Source organism: Balaenoptera ricei, chromosome 20, assembly GCF_028023285.1.
Source record: "Balaenoptera ricei isolate mBalRic1 chromosome 20, mBalRic1.hap2, whole genome shotgun sequence".
NCBI lineage: Eukaryota > Metazoa > Chordata > Mammalia > Artiodactyla > Balaenopteridae > Balaenoptera > Balaenoptera ricei.
This window is the reverse complement of record NC_082658.1, coordinates 62,871,296-62,893,929: the sequence shown is the minus strand read 5'-3', so window position 1 is coordinate 62,893,929 and position 22,634 is coordinate 62,871,296. Positions and strand designations below refer to the sequence as shown.

The window sequence follows — 22,634 nt, the reverse complement described above, 5'->3', positions numbered from 1 at the left end:
AAATCTGATTCCCTCTCTTCCCCAGAATTTGCTGGTTTTGATTTTGATTTTTTAGTTGTTGTAGCTGTCTCTTTGCTGAGGATCAGCCTGAGGTGTAAACTTACAGTCTTGCCTGGTGGTTTTGTTTGTTTTGTTTTATTGTTTCTGTTTTTATTTATTTATTTTTTGGCTGTGTCGGGTCTTAGTTGCGGCACCCAGGATCTTCCGTTGTAGTTCACGGGCATCTCTCTAGTTGTGGCACGCAGGCTCCGTCGTTGAGGCTTAGCTGCCCTGTGGCATGTGGGATCTTAGTTCCCTGACCAGGGATTGAACCAGCGTCCCCTTCATTGCAAGATGGGTTCTTAACCGCTGGACCACCAGGGAAATCCCTTGTCTGTTGTTTTTTGAGTCTGCATTTTCCCTCGGTCATGCACAATGACTTTCTAATTTCTTCTGTATTGCAGGTGCTTTTGAATGTCTTATTTTTCAATGTCTGGCTCCCAAAATGGGGAAAAGAGAAACATAAAGTAAGAAAAAAAGGCCTGGTCCTTTACATCCTCTGGAAGTCACTTCAGGCAGAGAGGGTGTGGCTTGCAACACTAGGTGGAGGAGCCACAATAGCCCTGCCTCTGGGTCTGCACCTGTGTGATGAGAAGCAGCCATCAGTGATTAGAGGGCAGATGTGCAGTATCTGAAGTACATGGTCCTCCCCTCTGCCCGGCTTCTGCCAACCTTGTACGAGCTGCTCCAAGAATACGTGAACAGCGGCCTGCCATGGCACTGAGGGGTAGGAGGAGGAATTAATATGCTGCTAAGAGCTAAAATTGACTGAGATTAACCACCCTTTTCTGTCCAAGCCTTTACTTGGAAGTTACAAGCCTCCAATAGACTTCAGAGTTCCAAAATAGTTACAAGAGACAGATTTTGCCTGGGCAATTCTTGTCTAGGTGGGGAGACAAGTTTCTGGTGCTTGCTACCCCTCTAACTTTCCCAAATCCTTCTCCTTGTATGTGGCTTTTGAGAATTTGAATATAATACGTCTTTGTGGATCTTTTTGGGTTTGTCATACTTTTAGTTCATTGAGGTTTTGAATATGCTGATTATGATTTCACCAAATTTCATAAGTGTTTGGCCTTAATTTCTTCAAATATTCTTTTGCCCCTTCCTCTCTGTCTTTCCTTCTCTCTTTCTTCTGGGGTTCTCATAATGCATATATTGGTATATCTTGTGATGGCCCATGCATCCCTCAGGCTCTGAGCATTTTCCCTCATGATTTTTTCTCTCTGCTCCTCAGACTGGATGGTTTCACTTGCTCTTTGTCTGCTGATTCTTTCCTCTGCCTGCTCAGATCTGGTTCTGATACCCCAGCGAACTTTTTATTTCAACTACTGTACTCTTCATCTCCAGTATTTCCATATAGTTCCTCTTCATAATTTATATCTTTTTAGTAATAGTCTCCTTTTGTTCATACATCATTCTCCTGGACTTATTCAGCTTTTTAAGCATATTTACGACAATTGATTTGAAGTATTTGTCTAGTAAGTTGAATATCTGAACTTTCTCAGGGACAATTTCTCTTAATTTCTTTTTTTTCCTGTGAATGGGACATACTTTTTTCTTTCTTTGCATTCCTCGTCATTTTTTGTTGTTGTTGTTGAAAACTGGATATTTTGAATATTATAACATGATAACTCTGAAAATCAGATTCTTCCCTCTCCCCAGAGTTTGTTGTTATTGATTGTGGAGAACTGACATTTTCTGTTTTGTGTGGGATTTTTTGGTGACTTTTCCAAACTATTTTGTAAAAACTGTATTTCTTGCCATGTGTCATCACTGAACTCTCTGTTCTATTATCTCAGTGGTCAGAAATTTTAATAAAAGCCCGGAGCCAAAAAGAAAAAGAAATAACCCTTCTCCCAGTCTTTGCAGATTGGATCTGACCTGGGGTGCTCCTACAATGCTTGGCCAGGCCACCTAGGACTCTGCTTCATCTCCTGCTTATGCAGAGCCTACGGGTCAGCTAGACTTGCAGCCCTAGGATCCTGTGAGATCCCTTCTGTGTGTGCATCTGGCCCTGGGCATGTTCATTGTAGTCCAAATACCGTGGTATATGCTACAGTCCTTCAAAGCCCTTATTCCACCCAGTATCTTCCTCCTCAGCCTCCTTCTTCCCAGGCCTTTTAGTACATCTGCTGATATCCTTGTCCACTGACCCTTGCCCCAGATGGCTAAGGGGATTCTATGTCTTTAAATGCTTTTGACAGTCACTTCCTGAAAGTGGATTCAACCTGAGGGGGCGCAAAACCAAGCAAAACCTCAGCACCAGTACCTTAGGGAACTGCCAAATTGGTTGAAACTTTCCAGCACAGTGTTTGAAAACAAAGTCCACATTGACCCCTGGCTCAGCATGTCACACCAGGAACACAGGCTGCCATTTCCACAGCCACCTGTGTGCAGGGCAATGGGGGATGGTGGGTGGGAAGGAAAAAACACCACAATCCCCTCTTACTGAAACTTAACATTTTTTTTTCCTTCATTAAACACTCCCCTGGTTGCTGTAAGTGCTTGGTTGGATTCCAGAGTTCCAAAATAAGTTAGTTCTGTCAGTTTTTGCTTAATGGTTGCTTTAGTGGAGGAACTAACCCCTTGAACTCCCTATACTTCTATCTTTTGTTGCTGTCTTGCTCTCTTCCTCTGCTTTTTCAAGACTTTTTAAATTAGTCACTTGTTTTGTTTCCAGTCACTTCCTATTGTGAATTGTGCTGTTAAAAACATCTGCGGAGAAACTGCATATTTTCCCCTTGGGAGTGATTTCCTTGGAATTTATTCCCAGATGGGGAAATTCCAGGCCAAAGGAAAGAACAGTTGCCCAGCTCTTGTTAAATATTACCAATTGCTCTAGAAGGATTGGCTTGACTTACCATCCAGCCCACACCTCCAATCTGTCTTTGTTTTTCTCTTCAATCTGTTGGCAACTTATTTTTTATTTTTCTCATGTCTACTCTTTACTGACTGTCTAACACGTGCCAGATGGCTTTATCTGCTATCTCTTTCTCTTTTTTTAATTTGCCATCTCTTAATGCATCTCCTCAAAGTAAGTATTTTCATTTTCTAATGAAGAAACTCAGAAAGTTCAAGTCTCTAGAGGTCACACAGCCAAAGGCCGATGAGGGCTCACTGGCCAGAACATTCCTACATGCTCTATGAGCCCTGTGGCTCCCACACTGGGTGATGACCTGTATCAGGAAAGAAAAAAATATACAGATTCAAATTGAAACACAGAGGGAAGAGTCTTGGATGATGGTGTCAGTGGTGATATAGTATTTCAATATCCACAAATTCCTACATACAAACAGTTCAGCCAGGATAGCACACCCAATCTCACAGACTAGATCTACAACAAAACCAGGTGGCAATGAAACTGTCATGAAGGTACAAGAACTCCGGAGGGAGCAGTGCACGTACAAGCTCTTCCCAAGGAATCTAGCAGAACCTTTTGGGAGGATTAAAAATGGCGCTGAAGCTCTTTAAAATCCCTCCCACTGAGGTGTTATGTGATCTTTCCTTGAATTCAAGCGGGCCCTGTGACTGCTTTGACCATTAGAACCCCAAAGAATGATGATAATGTTCCAATTTCTAGGCTCAGGCCAGCAGACCTTGCAGCTTCCACTTTCTGTCTTGGAACACTCATTCCGGGGAAAGCTAGCTGCCAATGTCACAGAGCAGACTGCTCTAAGGAATGTGGAAAGGTAGTCATGTGAAAAGGCTGCGTGGAGAGAGGTCAAGGCCTGACCAGCCCCTGGCGGTTGTAGCCATCCCAGCCCAGGTACCAGGCAGGTGAGCCCAGGTACCAGGCAGGTGAGCCCAGGTGAGCAGCCTTTGGAGCATTCCAGCCCCAGCCACCATCTGACTACAACTGCAGGAGAGACCCCATGGGAGTCACCCGAGCCCAGTCAAGTCACAGAACCGTGACATGTAAACAATTGTTTTATGCCTCTATGCTTTGTGAAGGATTGTTACACAGCAGTAGGTAACAGAACTGCCTTCCTACAGGAAGTGTGGTCCTCAGACCGGCAGCACCAGCATCACCTGGGAGAGCGTGAGAAGTGCAGATTCTATGGGCTATACCCTGAGAAGCTGAAGCTGCCCTGCGGCCTGACCTCCAGTCACGCTTACACACCACGCCCCGTGCAGCCCGGCCGCTACTCGGAGTGGCACTTGGAGTAGACACCTGGGTGCAGCTGCTCTGGCGGTTTGTTTTTGTCCATTACTTGCACCCGAGGACATTCCTATTGCTACACACAGGGTGGTAGGGTTGGGTTTTGGTTTTTGGTTTTTTTTTTTAAGTGAGAAATAATCTGCATACTGTAAAACTCACTAATTTAAAGTATAAAGTGCAGTGGATTTCAGTATATTCACAAGGTTGTGCAACTCTCACCACAATCCAATTTCAGAGTGTTTTCATCATTCCCAAAAGAAGTTAGTCACTCCCATTCCTCTCTCCCCCTAACCCCCACAATCCCAGACTCTGGCAGCCACTAATCTACTTTCTGTCTCTATGGATGTGCCTATTCTGGACATTTCAGATAAATACAATCATAAAGTATGTTGCCTTTTATGTCTGTCTCCTTCACTTAACGTAATGTTTTCAAGATTAACGTTCATTTCAACGGTTTACGAAAACTCTGCCCCTAAACAGCTGCATTCGCTCCCTCCTTCATGCTGCTACTGTCACAAAGCTCATCTTTATACATTATGTGCCCATCCTCATAGGTTTCTAACTATTGCTTGATGTAGTTGTCTTTTTCAGATAAGGAAAAGGAGAGGAGTTACCAACCAAAAATGCAGGAATAGTGGCTTCTGTATTTACCTGTGCAGCTACTCGGATGCAGAGCCGTGCAGAGAACAGTGGGGAATGACTGGGTCGCTGGGGGAGGGAAGCGCATGGCAAAGGGAAAACAGCTGCCCACAGGGAACATTCAGGACTGTCATCCCTGGTTGTGGAAACGTCTTTCCACCCTGGACTGAATGAGGAAGGTTGTCGCCCTGGTGACCGCTGACACTTGCAGGGGTGGGCAGAGCCTGGTCACACCACTCGTGACACTCAGTCACTGGGGCCAGGAAGTCCCCTCTCTTGTTGGGAGCTCTGTTGCCTGACCTGACAGCACCCTGCCGGCAGCTGCTCCCCTCGCTCCTCTCACACGGCCACACCGCTGCCCCTGGACTTCCCCCCACTGGGAACGCCCCTCCGCCAAGCCCGTCTGGTGCAAACCTAGTTACCCTCCAGTATCCTCCTCAGCGAAGCTTTCCCTGAGCTCCCAGCACAACCACAGGTCCCAGGACACACTGCCGTTGTGTATGCACTGTGCTGTTATGACTGGTTCTGGGTCTGGGTCCATCACTGGACTGCGGGCTCCTTTGGGGGAGGGCTGGGTCCAATTCAACTCTTGGCCCTCAACCCCCAGCACGGAGCTCAGCATAGCCTTCTGCAGGGGATTTATCCGTGTTGATAAATGTAGCCACCGCTCAGTCCTTTTCATTACTGTATAAAGCCCCATGATATCAGACCATGATCTGTTTGTATGTTCCCCAAAGTCAGCTCATCATGGAGACCATTTCCATCCTTTTCGCTACAACACAGATTGCTGCCCAGAACATTCCTTTGCATGTATTCTTTTCTGTTCACTGGGGTCTCCCTTCAGTGCTAAGTAACGGGGACATGAATAACAGTGATGTAATAGACTGGACAATGCCCCCACAGAGATATCAAGTCTTCATCCCTGGAACCTGTAAATACTCCCTTGCCTGGAAAAAGGGTCTGGGCAGATATGATCAAGTTAAGCATCTTGAGATGAGGAAGTTTTCCTGGATCACATAGGCGGACCCTGAATGTAGTCACATATATCCTTCTAAGCGAGAGGCAGGGGCGATTCAACACACATACACACATAAGGCAGTGTGTAGACTGAGGCAGAGGTTGCAGTGGCAATCCAAGAAAGGCTGGCAGCCCCCGAAGCTGGCAGAGGCCAGGAGCAGATTCTTCCTTAAAGCCTCTGGAGGGAGGGAGGGAGGCCCTGTTGACCTGACGTGGCCCAGCGATGCTGACTTCAAACTTCTGGCCTCCAGAACTGTGAGATAATAAATGCATGTTGCTGTAGGCCACCCGCGTGCGGCGATCCACAGGAAACACATAGAAATGGCTTGAACAAGACAGAAGTTGGTGTCTCCTACATATCAGAGTCCAAGTGCGAACAGCCCAGGGCGGCCATGGTGTCTCCACAGACAACCATGGTTCAGGCTGACTTCGCTTGGTGCTCTCTCATCCCTAGGGTGCATCCCTGACTTCATAATCCCAGAAGGCACGCCAGCACCACATCCCATTTCTAAGCAACAGAGAAGAAAGGGCGAAGGGCACCCAGGAGCTGTCATTTGAGAAAGCTTTCTAGAAACCATCATGTAACACTTGTGTTTCACCCCATTGGCCAGAACTTATTCATGCGGCCTCCCCCGCCACCTAGGAAGTGAGATGTGTAGGCTCTACTCCAGGTGACCAACTGACCAGCTGAAAATCAGGGGCTTTAAGATGGGAATAACAAATCCTGGGGTTGGCAACTAGCTATCTCTTTGGGCTATCTCCTTGCACTTGTCTTCATTTTACAACACCGTGCCTTATTTGTGTATTTTTTTTCAATGTTTGAAGTGAAAAATGAAACCAAAAAAAGGTTAAAAAGTTTTAAAAATATCACCATGCATTATTTGTGAATACATAAGGAAATGTCTGAATAAAAAGGAAAACAAAAACATTTTAAGTTTATAAAAATCACCACGTTATCTATGTATTGAAAAAATGTTTGAGGGCTTCCCTAGTGGCGCAGTGGTTAAGAATCCGCCTGCCAGGGGCTTCTCTGGTGGTGCAGTGGTTAGGAATCAGCCTGCCAATGCAGGGGACACGGGTTCGTGCCCCGGTCCGGGAAGATCCCACATGCCGCAGAGCGGCTAGGCCCGTGAGCCACAACTACTGAGCCTGTGCGTCTGGAGCCTGTGTTCTGCAACGGGAGAGGCCGCGACAGTGAGAGGCCCGCACACCGCGATGAAGAGTGGCCCCCGCTCGCCGCAACTGGAGAAAGCCCTTGCACAGAAACGAAGACCCAACACAGCCAAAAATAAATAAATAAATAAATAAATTTATATTAAAAAAAAAATGTTTGAAATGAAAAGGTGAGGGAAGCTGGGGTGTAGTGACTCACTGCGTCCAGAGCCGTCCCAGGGGAGCTGGTATGGGTGTACCCACGGGGAGCTGATTCTAGGAGAAAGTAGACTGAACACCCAGGACTCCGCTGTGTGCAGCAGACATGATCTAACGGACTTCCTGGACCCCCACCACCACCAAAGTGACTGTCACACCAAAGCCAGCAGCAGGCTCCAGGGTGAGCGCCAGCTCAGAGCACAGAGAATGGCAGGCATTTTCCAACAAACTTTCTGGGCACTGGATTGGGTTGAATAGTGCCCCCCTATTCATGTCCATCTGAAACCTCAAAATGTGACGTTATTTGGAAACGGTGTCTTTGCAGGTACTTAGTTAAGATTAAGTCATACTGGGGTAGGGAGCCCTAAATCCAGTATGACTGGTGTCCTTAGAAGAAGAGGAGAGACACAGAGACACATACACAAAACCTCCCTGTGCCAAAAAAAATAAATAAAAATTAAAAAATAAAGGACCTTCCTTGAGGCTTCAGAGGGAGAAGGACCCTGCCAGCACCTTGGCTTCTGACTTTGAGCCTGCAGCACTGTGAGGGAATACATTTCTGTTGCATTAGGCCCCCCAGTTGGGGCCCTTTGTTTACGGCAGCCCAGGAAGCTGAGATGCTGCTCTGAGCCCGAGACACAGTTGTGAAGAAAGCTCAGATCCTGTCCTCAGAGCTCTCAGTCCAGGAGGGAGGCAGACCTGTACCAAAGCCCAGGAGGTTCTGGGGGTAAAGGGCTGAGACCCCTAACCCCTGTTTCTAACGCGGTCGGGAAAGTCCTATCGGAGGAGGTGCCCACCCAAGGCCTGGAAAGCTGAGCTCTCCTTTGGAGGGACACTTTCCCAGGTGGTGGCCAAGCTGATGCTCTTTCGCTGTCACCTCACCACCACCACCACCCCCAACACACACACACAACTGCAGTTAAAGCGTCACAAGCCCTCGACTCTTTCCGGGTCACCACACATGCCACGCTGCTCCGTGCCTCACCTGATCCCAGTGATTGGGCTACAAGTCTGTCTCTCTCTAGGCTACAAGGACCAGGTCTTCCTGACTTTTCAGTCATTCATGTTGCTTAGCAAAGTGCCCGGCACCAAATAAGCGCCCAAAGACTGTTGAAAAAAATGAGGTTAAAAACCAAACTAAACCGGGCGTGAGGGGTCCAGGAATGATGGAAATGTTCTATAATTGGTTCATGGTGGTGGATGCACAACTCTGTAAGTTTACTAAAAATCGTTGAATTGTACACATAAAAACAGATGAATTTTACAGTATGTGAATTAATACCTCAGTAAAGCTGTTTTTAAAAAATCTACTTGAATGGCTAACATGGAAAAGACAGAAAGTACCCAGTGCAACTGGGCCTGTTGGGAGTGTAAATCGGCTAAACTGCGTTGGAAAGGGCATGGCAGTCAGTATCGGCGGATGCTAAAAAATTTGTACAACCTGTGTCCCAACAATCCCATTCACAGGTATACACCCAACAAAAATGTGTATGCATGTGTCTATCAAAACGTATGTGAAAGGTTCCCAGCAGCATGATTTATCCATAAAGGCCCAAACCAGAAATCACCCAGATGCCCATCCGCAGCAAAGCGGACACATGAACGCAGGAACCACAGAAACCTGGGAAGTTAGCTCTGTTCACGCAAAAATACAACTACACACGACGACGTGGAGGACGCTCACAAGAAGCCCAAACTGTAAAGTGGCACAAGTGTAAATGACAAACCGTGAGTCAGGACGGGGAGTGGGGGAGGAGCGGCTGGGAACAAGGGGGGCTCCCGAGGTCACAGTCTGTTTCCCGAGCTGGACGCTGGCCTCGCAGGCTTGTCCAGTTTGTGAGGATTTATCGACTGCACGATATGCTTTTCATGTATAGTTTATAATTCACTATAAGGTGTCAACAACAAATTGGCACTTGCCATCTACCTCTACAAGGATTAAGTCATGGGCTCTGCAGCTGCTGACTTTCAACACCCCCCCTGGAAAGGAGTTCAGGGTGGAGAGCAGAAATGAGGCCTCTGTGCTCTGGGAAAAACTGGCAGAACAGGTCTTCAGAGAGTTAAATATTTTCAGGAGCTGATTTTATGAGCCCAGTTCTTGTATCTCCTAATATCTAGAAAAGCACTAAAATCCTTCATGGTGACGACTGCTCCTCGTGACTAGCAGAAACCTGCTGCAAAAAAATAAGTGCTCGACTGCATGTACTCCCCCCTTCGCCCAAATCACATATATTCTGACCTTCCCTGCTGCCTCTTTGGAGCAGTTTCTCAGAGCTCTCTGAAGTGCTGTCTCCCGGGCTGCAGTCCTCATTTTGCCCCCCAAAAAACTTAACTTGCAACCTTCATGTTGTGAATTTTTTTAGTTGACAGTTTTTATGGCAACCACGAAGGGATCCAGAATGGACTTCTCTCCTTCGCCGGAACTCTATGAGGAACCAGAGCCTTGGTACCAGCAGAGGCCCCTTGCGCCCATCTGCCACCTTGGAGAGTCCAGAAGAATCTGGGGGAGTCTCTCCTGGTTCTCAGATCTCCCGTATTGGTTGATGATCCTGAGTTTTATTTGGGGGTGTATAGCAGGTACCTGACCCCTCCCAGTTGAAAGATACTTGTGGGGGGTGGGCCTGGCTGAAAGATACCAGGGAATACCCACCCAGTTGAAAGATACTGGGGTGGGGGTCTTGGTTGAAAGATACCAGGGTTTGCTCAGTTGTAGGAGACAGAGTGGTCTGTGCTGAGTGGTTAGGTAAGAGGCTGATCTGACGCTTTTCCTCAATTTGGCCACCTTAATAGAATTTGTTGGGATAAAAGTGAAGATATTACATGAGAGCTTTGCTCCGAAGAAAAGGGACAAGATTCCTCCCGGCTGGGCACGGCTTGGAGGCAGAGTCCTCATACCGTGCAGTGGTCCCATAGGGAGGCCCACTCATTAATTAAAATGCTTGCTCATCCAGCGGTCGCAGGTAAGAATCGGCCACTCAGCGAGCACCTGTGGTGGTCTCAGACCACCAAAGGGAGAAACTGAGACATGTAGGAGGGCTGAAACGACTCTGGGGGGACGCCTAGAGGAGGTAAGCTCACAAGCAGCACACCGGCAGCCAGACAGTTTCACTAGTAAGTTTTATCCCCAACAAATTCTACTTTAAAATGGGGAATAGGGGACTTCCCTGCTGGCGCAGTGGTTAAGACTCTGCGCTCCCAATGCAGGGGGCTCGGGTTTCATCCCTGGTCAGGGAACTTGATCCCACATGCATGCCACAACTAAGAGTTCGCATGCCACAACTAAGGAGCCGGCGAGCGGCAACTAAGGAGCCCGCCTGCCGCAACTAAGACCCAATGCAACCAAATAAATAAATAAATAAATAAATAAATATTTTAAATATGGGAAATAGAGCCTCTCAAACACAGAAACAAGGGGCATTAGAAAGCCAGCCTCTGGCTAACACCTCAGCCAGGTTTATACATGCAAGTACCTACGTAATTGGGGAAATTATACTAAAGGAGCTCTCCACATACAATGGCCAAACTGGGGTTCTTCTGCTATCCCAAAATTGCTGTTTTGTGCACAGAATTAGAAAAAGCCGCTGTGGGCTTCCTTGGTGGCACAGTGGTTGAGAATCTGCCTGCCAATGCAAGGGACACGGGTTTGAGCCCTGGTCTGGGAAGATCCCACATGCCGCGGAGCAACTAGGCCCGTGAGCCACAACTACTGAGCCTGTACGTCTGGAGCCTGTGCCCCGCAACAAGAGAGGCTGCAACAGTGAAAGGCCCGCGCACCGCAATGAAGAGTGGCCTCCGCTTGCCACAACTAGAGAAAGCCCTCGCACAGAAACGAAGACCCAACACAGCCAAAAATAAATAAATAAATACATAAATTTATTAAAAAAAAAGAAAAAGCCGCCGTAAGATCAAACAGATTGCATGGAATGCTTACTTTGATTGGTGTCTAGAAGCTTCTAAATAGGCTGCTGGCCCTCTGTCTCTGACTCCATCTCTCCCTCTGCTCCTCCCACGTGGCCTCTTCTATCTGAATGGTCCAGACGCCATCTCCTTTTTCTCTCCCAACTCTTCTGCCTCCTGCCGCTGCCCTCTCCCCAGCAAAGGAGGACCAAAAAATCAGAAGTGATTATAGTTCCCTTTTTTAAATAAATTTATTTATTTTATTTATTTGTTTTTGGCTGCATTGGGTCTTCGATGCTGCGCGTGGGCTTTTCTCTAGTTGCGGCGAGTGAGGGCTACTCTTTGTTGCAGTGCGCAGGCGTCTCACTGCGGTGGTTTCTCTTGTTGCGGAGCATGGGCTCTAGGCACACAAGCTTCAGTAGTTGTGGCTCACGGGCTCAGTAGTTGTGGCTCACGGGCTCTAGAGCGCAGGCTCAGTAGCCGTGGCGCACAGGCTTAGTTGCTCCGTGGCATGTGGGATCTTCCCGCACCCGGGCTCAAACCTGTGTCCCCTGCATTGGCAGGCGGATTCTTAACCACTGCACCACCAGGGAAGCCCTATAGCTCCCTTTAAGGAGAAACTCATTACAGGGAGAGGTGAACCGTCCTTGGAGCTTATGTACACACTCTGGACCCAAGTAGAACTTAGAGTTTTGGCTAAGGAATTTCCTGATCCAAGTCAGGATTCATTGGGATTTGCTAAGGACTTTGAATTAACCATCCGGACCTACGAGCCCGGGTTTCCAGATCTATATCAATTAATACAGCTGTTAGTTTCTGAAAGCCAAGCAAGGGAATGGATAGAGAAGGCAGGATGGAAAAGCCCCTTAATGGATTTTGAATCACATAGTCCAGAGGCTTGCACTGAATACAAGGAATTAGCTCAGAAATTACTTGAATTTATCCCAGAGCTTTTTCCAAAAACCGTAGACTGGACAGAGATTCAACAGTGCAAGCAAAGATCGGATGAATCAGTTCTGAACTATTAGGGAAGGTTTGACAGGAAAAAAAAAACTTTTAAGCAACATTCTGGCTTGACACCTGAATCATTCTCTAACCACCAAGATGATTCTCTGCTTAACTCCGCCTTTTTAGAAGGCTTCGATGAGGATTTATCTACTCTAGTCAAAAACACAATCTAGGTTGGTCCATGTTACATACAAACACCTTTGATACACTGGCTGACCAACCTTTGAAGACCATTAAAAAAAAAAAAAGGAAAGAAAGAAAAGGGAGTATCTACGAAAATTATGAACCTTCAATTTCGCCAATTAAGTACACAATGCCAGTCAAAGGTTAACCAACCCCTGTTTAATTCCCAACCAGTAGAGAAAGCTAGCTTGAAGGAAAAAAAATCTTCAGAATTCTGACCCTTAGGGAATGAGCTCTACTAGGAAAGCCTGATTTTCTCTCCCTGTGCCTTGAGACCAGAGCTCTCAGGATCACTTATCTTATCTAGACCATATCTAATTCCTGAGACTGAGGGATAAAAAGGACAAAAAAAAAAACAAACCTTAAAATTTTTTTCTTATTCCAAGTGTTGTTTATAAACTAGTGAGTTTTATATTGTAATATCTGATTCATGACTAAGTTTAGAAAATGCAGCTAGATTTCTTGTTGTGTCTGTCTGGATATATGTATGTCTCAGTACGTGTCTTTGTCTTGGATAATATTGCTGTGGTTAATTTGTAAATGAGCTCTATTTAATTGGCTTAAAGAAAAGTAAGCGCTTACAAATCAAACAATTCTAAATGCAAGAGAAATTAAGCTAAATGAATTTCAGGTTCACGTGAACTGGGAAATAGTATTAAATTAATACCTGGTATTAATGTTTGTTTGTTGATCTAATTAATATAGACATGTCTTTAGAGTCATCAACATTAAGTATAATACTTTATTGTGCCTCAGTTTAATATAAGCTAAATAAAACCTTGTTATATCTGTTACAGATTTGTCAGCAAGGAAAGTAACTTGATGTGAAAAAACTTTTAAGGAAAGAAAATATAAATGAGATAAGAGCTTTTAGATAAACTCTATTAGGAATAATTATGCTTTAGGAATGTCCATCTAAAATAGTCTCTCCACCTGGTGTGATTCTGTCCTGTGCACCTGTTCCCTGGAGCAGTAGTCTTTTTTCTCCGTCCGCCTTCTCTCCCACCTAAGTGCGTGCCACCAACCCATGGAAGATTCGATGGACGTGGACATGAGCCCCCTGAGGCCCCAGAACTATCTTTTCTGTTGTGAACTGAAGGCCGACAAAGATGATCACTTTAAGGTGGATGATGATGAAAATGGGCACCAGTCATCTTTACGAACGGTCAGCTTAGGGGCTGGCGCAAAGGATGAACTGCACACTGTCGAAGCAGAGGCGATGAATTATGAAGGCAGCCCAATCAAAGTAACACTGGCAACTTTGAAAATGTCTGTGCAGCCAACGGTTTCCCTTGGGGGCTTTGAAATACCACCACCTGTGGTCTGATGGTTGAAGTGTGGCTCAGGGCCTGTGCGTATTAGTGGACAGCACTTAGTAGCTGTGGAGGAAGATGCAGAGTCAGAAGACAAAGAGGAGGATGTGACACTCCTAAGTATATCTGGAAAGCGTTCTGCCCCTGGAAGTGGTAGCAAGCTTCCACAGAAAAAGCAAAACTTGCTGCTGATGAAGATGAAGAGGGTGATGAAGATGACAATGATGATGATGACTTTGATGATGAGGAGGCTGAAGAAAAAGCTCCAGTAAAGAAATCTGTACGAGATACTCCAGCCAAAAGTGCACAGAAATCAAACCAGAATGGAAAAGACTCAAAACCATCAACACCAAGATCAAAAGGTCAAGAATCCTTCAAAAAACAGGAAAAAACTCCTACAACACCGAAAGGACCTAGCTCTTAGAAGACAGTAAAGCAAAAATGCAAGCAAGTATAGAAAAAGGTGGTTCCCTTCCCAAAGTGGAAGCCAAATTCATCAATTATGTGAAGAATTGTTTCCGGATGACTGACCAGGAGGCTATTCAAGATCTCTGGCAGTGGAGAAAGTCTCTTTAAGAAAATAGTTTCAACAGTTCGTTAAAATCTCCCATCTTATTTCATTCCTGTAACAGTTGCTATCTGGCTGTCCTTTTTATAGTGCAGAGTGAGAACTTTCCCTACCGTGTCTGAGAGCTGTCCAGGTTCCATTGCCAAGAATGTGTTGTCCAAAACGCCTGTTTAGTTTTTAAAGATGCAACTCCACCCTTTGCTTGGTTTTAAGTATGTATGGAATGTTATGATAGGACATAGTGGTGGTCAGACAAATGGAAATGGTGGGGAGACAAAAACATACACGTGAAATAAACTCAGTCTTGTTTTGTTTTTTTTTCTCTCCAGGCCTGTCCGCGCTCGGCGCCCCGCCCCAGATCCCACTCGCTGCTCAGAGGGATGTGGCTCCGGAGGCTTCAGGGCCCTGGGCCCATGGTCCCCTGGGCATCCCCCTGCCCGCCCCTGCGGAGCTAGGCGCAGCCCAGCCGGGGCCCTGGCTGGCCTAAACTCAGTATTTTAATTAAAAAATAAAATAAGATAAAATAGTCTCTCCAGATTCTGGTAACTTGAAATTCTAGAGCTGTGCTAAATTAAGTTAAGTGATGGAAGCTTATTGAATAGCTAGCATTCCCAAATAAAATAATATACCGAAACATTAATTATTGAACATTGGCTTCCTTTTACAGAGAAACAAAAGGTATTTAGGACTATTAATGAATATGTTTGGTGTCACGTTCTCTAAAGAAAGTAAATATTTTTAGAAAATATCACTGGTATTTATGTTCACCAATCTACAGAATGCCAATGTAAAGGACAGTTCATAATTGCTTACTTCTTAGTTTTCACAAGAAATTAAGGTTTAAGAGCTGAGGATTCTAATTTAAGCATGTAATTAAAGCTAATAGAAATAATAAAGGAAACATTTCAGTCTACAGTAGGAAAGTAGGGTGTGTGTTTCCAGTAAAGAAGAGATGAAGAATGGAATTACATTTTATTAAGGGAAAAGGAAGTAGGTCTGACTTACAGGTGGCTGTTTCCGAATGGGAAAATAAAATGATGGATACAGAAAGTAAGGAAAGGTTTGTGGAAAGTGGACCCCAAGAAAAGAGTTATGTGCATGGTCAGGATTGACTAAGATTAAAATAAATTTAATTGAGTAGGGACTTCTCTGGTGGCACAGTGGTTGAGAGTCCGCCTGCCAATGCACGGGACACGGGTTTGAGCCCGAGTCCGGGCAGATCCCACATGCTGCGGAGCAGCTAAGCCCATGTGCCACAACTACTGAGCCCACACGCTGCAACTACTTAAGCCCACACGCCTAGAGCCCGTGCTCCGCAACAAGAGAAGCCACCGCAGTGAGAAGCCAGCGCACCGCAACGAAGAGTAGCCCCTGCTCGCTGCGACTAGAGAAAGCCCGCGTGCAGCAACAAAGACCCAATGCAGCCAAAACTAAAAAATAAATTAATAATTTAATTTAAAAAAATTTGAGTAAATGAATTTTAAAAGCAAGCGGGTGCAAAACTTGAATTTTGTTTTTCTCTCTCTTAAGAGGACAAGATTTCTTAAAATGTTGAACTGCCTTTGATAACAGATTTCAAGTTTCTTTCCTTTTAAGTGATTTGTTCTGTATTTGCCTTTGAAATCTTTATTGTTACTTTGGCTAAGTGAATAACTATTGTTTCAGAGTGAACTGTTGTCCTATCTGAGTGTTCTAAACCCTTTTTGTTATTTTTTTTGACAAAACTTCCTGAATCAGGGACTTCCCTGGCGGTCCAGTGGTTAAGACTTCACCTTCCAATGCAGGGGGTGTGGGCTCAATCCCTGGTGGGATAGCTAAGATCTCACATGCCTTAAAAAAAAAAAAAAAAAACACCAAAAACATAAAACAAAAGCAATATTGTTTTAAACAAATTCAATAAAAGCTTTTAAAAAAAACCTCCTAAATCAAATTCCAGTGAAGTCCTTTTGACCTCTGGCTAACTTTGGGATGCTTCAAAGGGCACCTGAAACATCCCAAAGAGAGATATTAAACTAATTGGGCTCATTTGGTATGTTAAATTACATGGGAAGTATTGTCAAATGAGTAATAAATCTTAGGTTATATTGTATGGTAAATGTTACTAATATAGATATCCTAGAAATTATATGGAGTTCCTAAGATTCTGATATGTCCTGGTAAAATGTTATCAGTCATAATTCTAGTTAATATCTGAAAGTGTTGTATGTCACAGCAGTAACCAAGTTTCTTTGTCAGTTGCATTGTAATCAGATTTAAACATGCCTTCTTTTTTTTTTTTTTTTTTTTTTTGAATATCAAATGTGTTGATATTTATTAAATTCTTATAACAGTATGGCACATAGTAAGACTATATGGGCATTTATTAACTCTGTGAAGAATTAATATAGGGATAGTATGTAGTATTTACCATCAAAATCATCACATTGTCAAAATCTAATAGTCCAGGTGTTTTAATATAGCAAAACAACTGTATATTTGTCAGCTCTTTTCTTGCTGTGTAACTCGTGAGAGCACCTTGACTTAGGAGCTTTTTTGAGAATTTGTTACTTTAAAAATTTCTATTTATTATAAAAACAGATATTAAAGGACACAAGAAGGAAGAAGATTCCCCTTAGTATCCTCATTTAACTCTTCAAACACTCCTCTTTCCTTCCAGCCTGGCTAATACATATACGAGGTAGCAGTTCTAATTAGAGTGTATATTGTTGTGTGTGGGCCTCGTACTTTTCTCAATAGAAGAGACTCCCTGTACCTGTCAAGGCCAGAGAGGAGCCTGTTAGTTCTGGATCCTATCCCCTCTCACCTTCTCAAGGTCTTTTCTCCTGAATCATCCATTTCTTCCTCTCAATTGAATTTCTCACATTAGCTTGTAATATGCTCTTATATCTCAAATCTTAAAAAATTCCTCTTTTGACCTCAACATCCCCTTTAATCATTATCCCATTTATAGTCTGCCCTTCACAGCAACACCTGTTGAAAAATCTGTCTTGTGCTTAAACATGCCTTCTTAAGTCTTTCATCATTATAGACAGTTATGGTTTTATTCTGATGCATTTGCAAAAATGTTTCCTCTTCAAGAAGATTTATAAAAAGGACTTTTGGACAAATACAAGTTTCTGACTTTCAGACCATAATGCTGAACTGGGTAAGAAATTAAAGAATCCTAATGAGAAACTGTTAACAAAATAGCTAGTTACGTAAGACTGAGTGAACTGCTGAATACGGTTATAGTTTTTATGGTTTCTATCTGAAAAATTACTGGTTTAAATCTGTGTTTTCCAGGTATTAGGAAACCTTTCCCTCAAACTCATTATGACTTACAGTAATTTGGTAAATTATATCTTTGTAAGCAGGATTGGAACATATCTTTTTTCTTTAGCTGCTCCCTCCAGAGATTGTAAACTCTTAGGTTCCTAGCAGCTTTATCAGGTAAATTAGGAAGGCCACTCACTAACAGGTACAGAAAGCTCAAGGTATTTGGGGGACCTTAAAAAGGGAGGAATTCACCTAGATCTGTTAGGTGAAATCTGTGATAAGCCCTTGGAGTGACTTTCCTAACCCTGAGAGGTCTTTTAAAAGTTCAGTATGAGACTCCTTATAAAAGTTTCAGCAAAGCAAAAAGCCTATATGATCAATGATAGTTATATAAATTATCAGGCCAAGTTTACTGAGACCAGACTTATTTTGCAAACAAACTAGTCTTAATTTGGTTATATTTGGTAAACATGAGGGTAATTTTAGAGAGAAAAGGATTATGTTTCAGTGAATATTAAGTTCCAGTTTTGTTAACGGAGGTCTGTATTTACTAAGACTCAGTTCCCAGATAGTTCCTTGCTGTTATGTTATATTAATGAAAAGTTTAATTGAATTATTAAAAGGACACTCTCAGTTTGTTTCTGAGGCCTATCTCAGTAATCTATTTTTGGATGAAGATCAGATGCCCCACGACAATGTGCAACCAGGGGATTATGCATGCTGGAAAAGACATAGTTTAAAGGACTATCTCCAACCTAGATGGAAGGACCCTATCAGGTACTCTTAACTAGCTCATGCACAGCGAAACTGAAGGGAATTGATTCTTGGATTAATTTCCACTCACAAAGGGCCCCTGCACCGGACTGGTCTATAGAGAGGACTGCTGACCTCAAACTCACCTTAAAATGATGCTCAGGGCTTCCCTGGTGGCGCAGTGGTTGAGAATCTGCCTGCCAATGCAGGGGACACGGGTTCGAGCCCTGGTCTGGGAAGATCCCACATACCGCAGAGCAACTAGACCCGTGAGCCACAACTACTGAGCCTGCGCGTCTGGAGCCTGTGCTCCGCAACAAGAGAGGCCGCGATAGTGAGAGGCCCGCGCACCACGATGAAGAGTGGCCCCCGCTTGCCACAACTAGAGAAAGCCCTCGCACAGAAACGAAGACCCAACACAGCCAAAAATAATAAATAAATAAATTTTAAAAAAAATGATGCTCAAACAGAGGAAACTACACTCACAGCAGGATGTTAAGAAGACGACATCAGAAGTAGACAGCTTACCCAAGATGCTGGACCTGATTCGTATGATCATTTATAATGTTTTCTTGTCTTCCAGGACCCTTGAATATAAATCAGATGTTTTTCTATCATGGACACGATTCTATGCTAGTTTTAAAAATCAATCCAATTGTTGGGTTTGTGGCCAATTACCCGTGTCTAGTCCTTCTGGATTACCTTGGTGGATTTCTCCACTCCAAGACTCTAATTGGATGGCCCTTAGAACCTTTATTTTACAAGAAAGAAAGTTCAGTCCTGTTCAGGCTACTCTTTTTTTTAAAAAAATAAATTTATTTATTTATTTATGGCTGTGTTGGGTCTTCATTGCTGAGCGCAGGCTTTCTCTAGTTGTGGCACGTGGGCTCAGTAGTTGTGGCTCGCAGGCTCTAGAGCTCAGGCTCAGTAGTTGTGGCGCACGGGCCTAGTTGCTCCACGGCATGTGGGATCCTCCCGGGCCAGGGACCAAACCCGTGTCCCCTGCATTGGCAGGCAGACTCTCAACCACTGCGCCACCAGGGAAGCCCCAGGCTACTCCTGATATTACTAGATGGGATCCCCTCACCTAGCCAATTAATGATACCTGCTCTGACCCTGGCCAAAAAAATGAATTTTCCTCTAAAGTTATTCAAGCTCAATCAGAGCAGCAGCAAAATTTCAGCCAAGGAGTAAAACCTCCTATAATTATGGGGTGGATTTATGTGGTTAACACCAGGCCCTGGTCATTGAAGTTTTAAGGCCCCCTTTTATCTTGGGAACAATTAAATTATACTAAGGATAACCAGCCTAGTAACACCAGGAAGTTGGGCTGGGGGTCTTATGGACAGCGCCAGTATATCATTTCCCTGAAAGATAAGGATCGGTACAGGACAGACCAAGTCAGATGACCTAAGGATATACTGGGCTGCACCTAATGGAAGTTCTTGCCTTAATTCTCACTTACGACTTGAATAATACTGCTAGCTATGTTATCTGTATTCTACCTGTTTTACAAGATTGTTGTTTCTTGCATTACCAGATGTGTGACTGAGCCACCGACAAAAATATATAGGTCTGTGTGAGATCAATGATTGTACTAGTGTAACTCTAGATATGGGAAGATACAAGAGGGATTTTTTCCTGGACCATAATAGACTAGTAAGACAGGTGGTCTAGAGTCTTTAGTTATTGTTTATAAGACCTAGCCCAGTAACAGCACACTGAATGACCTCTCAGCGAAATCTTCGCCAGACCTGGGAATGAGCCTTCCTAGCACTGTGGGACGAATCGGTCATGAAACGCCTCCCAAAGCATGGACAAATTTATGACTGCAAGGGGGCCCTGTCAACTACAATCGGCACTTGCCATCTACCTCTACAAGGATTAAATCATGGGCTCTGCAGCTGCTGACTTTCAACACCCCCCCGGAAAGGAGTTCAGGGTGGAGAGCAGAAATGAGGCGCTCTGTGCTCTGGGAAAACTGGCAGAACAGGTCTTCAGAGAGTTAAATATTTTCAGGAGCTGATTTTATGAGCCCAGTTCTTGCATTTCCTCATATCTAGAAAAGCCCTAAAATCCTTCATGGTGACGACTGCTCCTCGTGACTAGCAGAAACCTGCTGCAAAAAAATATGTGCTCGACTGCATGTACTCCCCCTTCACCAAAATCACACCTTTCCTGACCTTCCCCGCTGCCTCTCTGGAGCAGTTTCTCAGAGCTCTCTGAAGTGCTGTCTCCTGGGCCGCAGTCCTCGTTTTGCCCCAAATAAAACTGAACTCACAACTATCACGTTGTGCATTTTAAGTCGACAAAGTTAAAAAGCAAAACCCAAAGAACAGGCTGGAGACTGGCTTCTTGCCTCTCCGTTGCCACCTGACGGCCGCTCTGTGAACTACGGCCCCAGCGGCGCGGCTCCTGAAACGGCGCCTGAGCGCCAGGGAAAGCAGGTTCACCAGGACTTTGAGGAGGAGAAAAGTCCAGCCAACCAGCCAAGCCTTTCCGGGTCCAAAACCCACGCCGGGGACTCACAGGGCGAAAAAGCGCTCAGAACCAGCAAGGACGCTAACGGCCTCTGAAGTGGGCTGGACCAGGTCACCAACCAGGCACCCGCATCTCCGGTCTCGTCTCTCACAGACGCCCGAACCCCAGCCCCAGAGTCACCTGCCTCCGAGGCTTTGCCTTCGCCGGGTCGATACAGTCGCTGACTCACCTCAGGGCCAGGTGTGGAGCATATGACTCAGGTGGGCCAGTCAGGGCCAACGTTCCCTGATTGGTTCAGGGGTGGGCATGTGACTAAGCCTGGCCAATCAGAGCAAGCCTTGGACTATCGCTGAGCATGCTGGGGCAAAGGCTGCTGCACAGAAGCAGCCGCCTCGGGAGCTGGTAGTTGCCACGCGAAGCGTGGTTGTGCGCAACCGCGCAGAGCGGCAGCCAAGTGATGGAGCCAGAGCAATGGGGCCTGGCCGCATGCTTTGATCCCTGGGTCCAAGCCTGCCGGACACGGCACTTTCTGGTTATGTGGAAAAGTTTTTTTTTTTTTTTTGGTTTAAGGCCAAAAAAAAAAAAAAATTTTTTTTTTCTGTGCCTGAAGGAAGGCAACAGAAAGAGTCTAATGGCACGTGCTTCCAGAAGAAGAAGTACTTGGATTGGAGGGAGCGATGGATCCAGTAGTCAGGAGATGGGGACGGAGTGCTGTACGAAAGCGGGGAGATCTGTGCGATGACTTGAGAGCAGGGAGCTTTAAACAGGCAGAATCAGCTCACCAGTAAACCACACAGGAAATGAAAGCAGGAGGTGAACACCTCCATTTTAAATTTTATTTCTTTTGATTTCCTGTAATAAAAATTTTCAACCACTGAAGCACTGGAAGAATAGTTTGATTAACTCATTACCTAGATTCAACAAGTGTCAGCCTTTCGTCTTATTTACAGTTAACTTTTTTGTTCAACCACTTCAAAAGAAGGCGCAGACATCATGACTAGAGGGGGAACTTTCACAGCTAACTGTGAATCCCTCCTCCAGCCTCAAGAATTGACTTGTGGTCTGCACTTAGATGAGGTTCTGTGTGTGCTCTTAAACTGACCGAAGGCCACCCCTCGGCTTGCTGTCCTTAGCTATCCTGGCACAACTTGAAATGTATGGGCTGTAGCTCTGCTGGAGAATGCAAGTGGCCTCTTACCTTCACAGGCCCATGGCACCAGCCCCATGGGACCAGTGGCTCCTCTGCTGAAATCCCCTGGGACTAGAACCTGCCCCATGCGCAGTGATCAGGGGTATGGAGAGCTGTATGAAGTACTGCTGTGCTTCCTGTTGCACATCCTTTCTAAGTCAGCTAGGTGCTGTGTGAGCATTGTGTAGTGTGACTTTGTCAGCCCTAAACCAAACCCACTGCTGAGATCTTGCGTGAGTTTCACCTCTAAGTACTTAGGCACGCATCTCTTAAACATAAGGATATCCTACATAACGAAAGAGGCATTATCACATGCAAGAAAATTTAAAATTCTATAATGCCACCTCACATCCAGTCTATTTTCAAGTTTCCTCAACTGTCCCCTAAGTATTCATTGTAGCTGCTGTTTAAACATAAGGATCCAATGGAAGATTGTTGGCAAAGATTCTCTCCTTGACCAAACTTCACTCTGGCTCCTCTGAGTCCAACTTGGCCCCGTCCTTGGGCATATCCTCCACGAGCCCAGTTTTAGCAAGAATCCTGCTAAGTCAGTTTGGCCAGAATTTCCCCCCTTGATATCTGATCATCCTGGATATCTGACCAAATTCCTCATCCTCCACTGCCCCCAAGTGATGACTGATCACCCAGGCTTGCCTTCAGCAAAAATCTTGTTTAGCCAGAATCCCCCCTTATCCCTGATGTTTCCTTAATAATTTTCCATTCACTGACCCCCACCTTTGTCATATTCCCGTGTTTCCTCCT

The 22,634-nt window shown here is 45.0% G+C and overlaps 1 protein-coding gene and 1 pseudogene across 1 annotated transcript in view; one reads left to right on the top strand and one right to left on the bottom strand.

Moving 5' to 3' along the window:
- Positions 1-14,346, bottom strand: part of SHMT1 (serine hydroxymethyltransferase 1) — a 56,052-nt gene extending 41,706 nt beyond the window's left edge. Inside the window, exon 1 of the mRNA XM_059908547.1 lies at positions 14,308-14,346. The gene's annotated coding sequence lies outside the window, so the exon portion shown is untranslated. The remainder of the gene's footprint in view (positions 1-14,307) is intronic.
- LOC132354955 (nucleophosmin-like) lies at positions 13,341-14,210 on the top strand (annotated as a pseudogene).
- Positions 14,347-22,634: the final 8,288 nt, after the last annotated feature.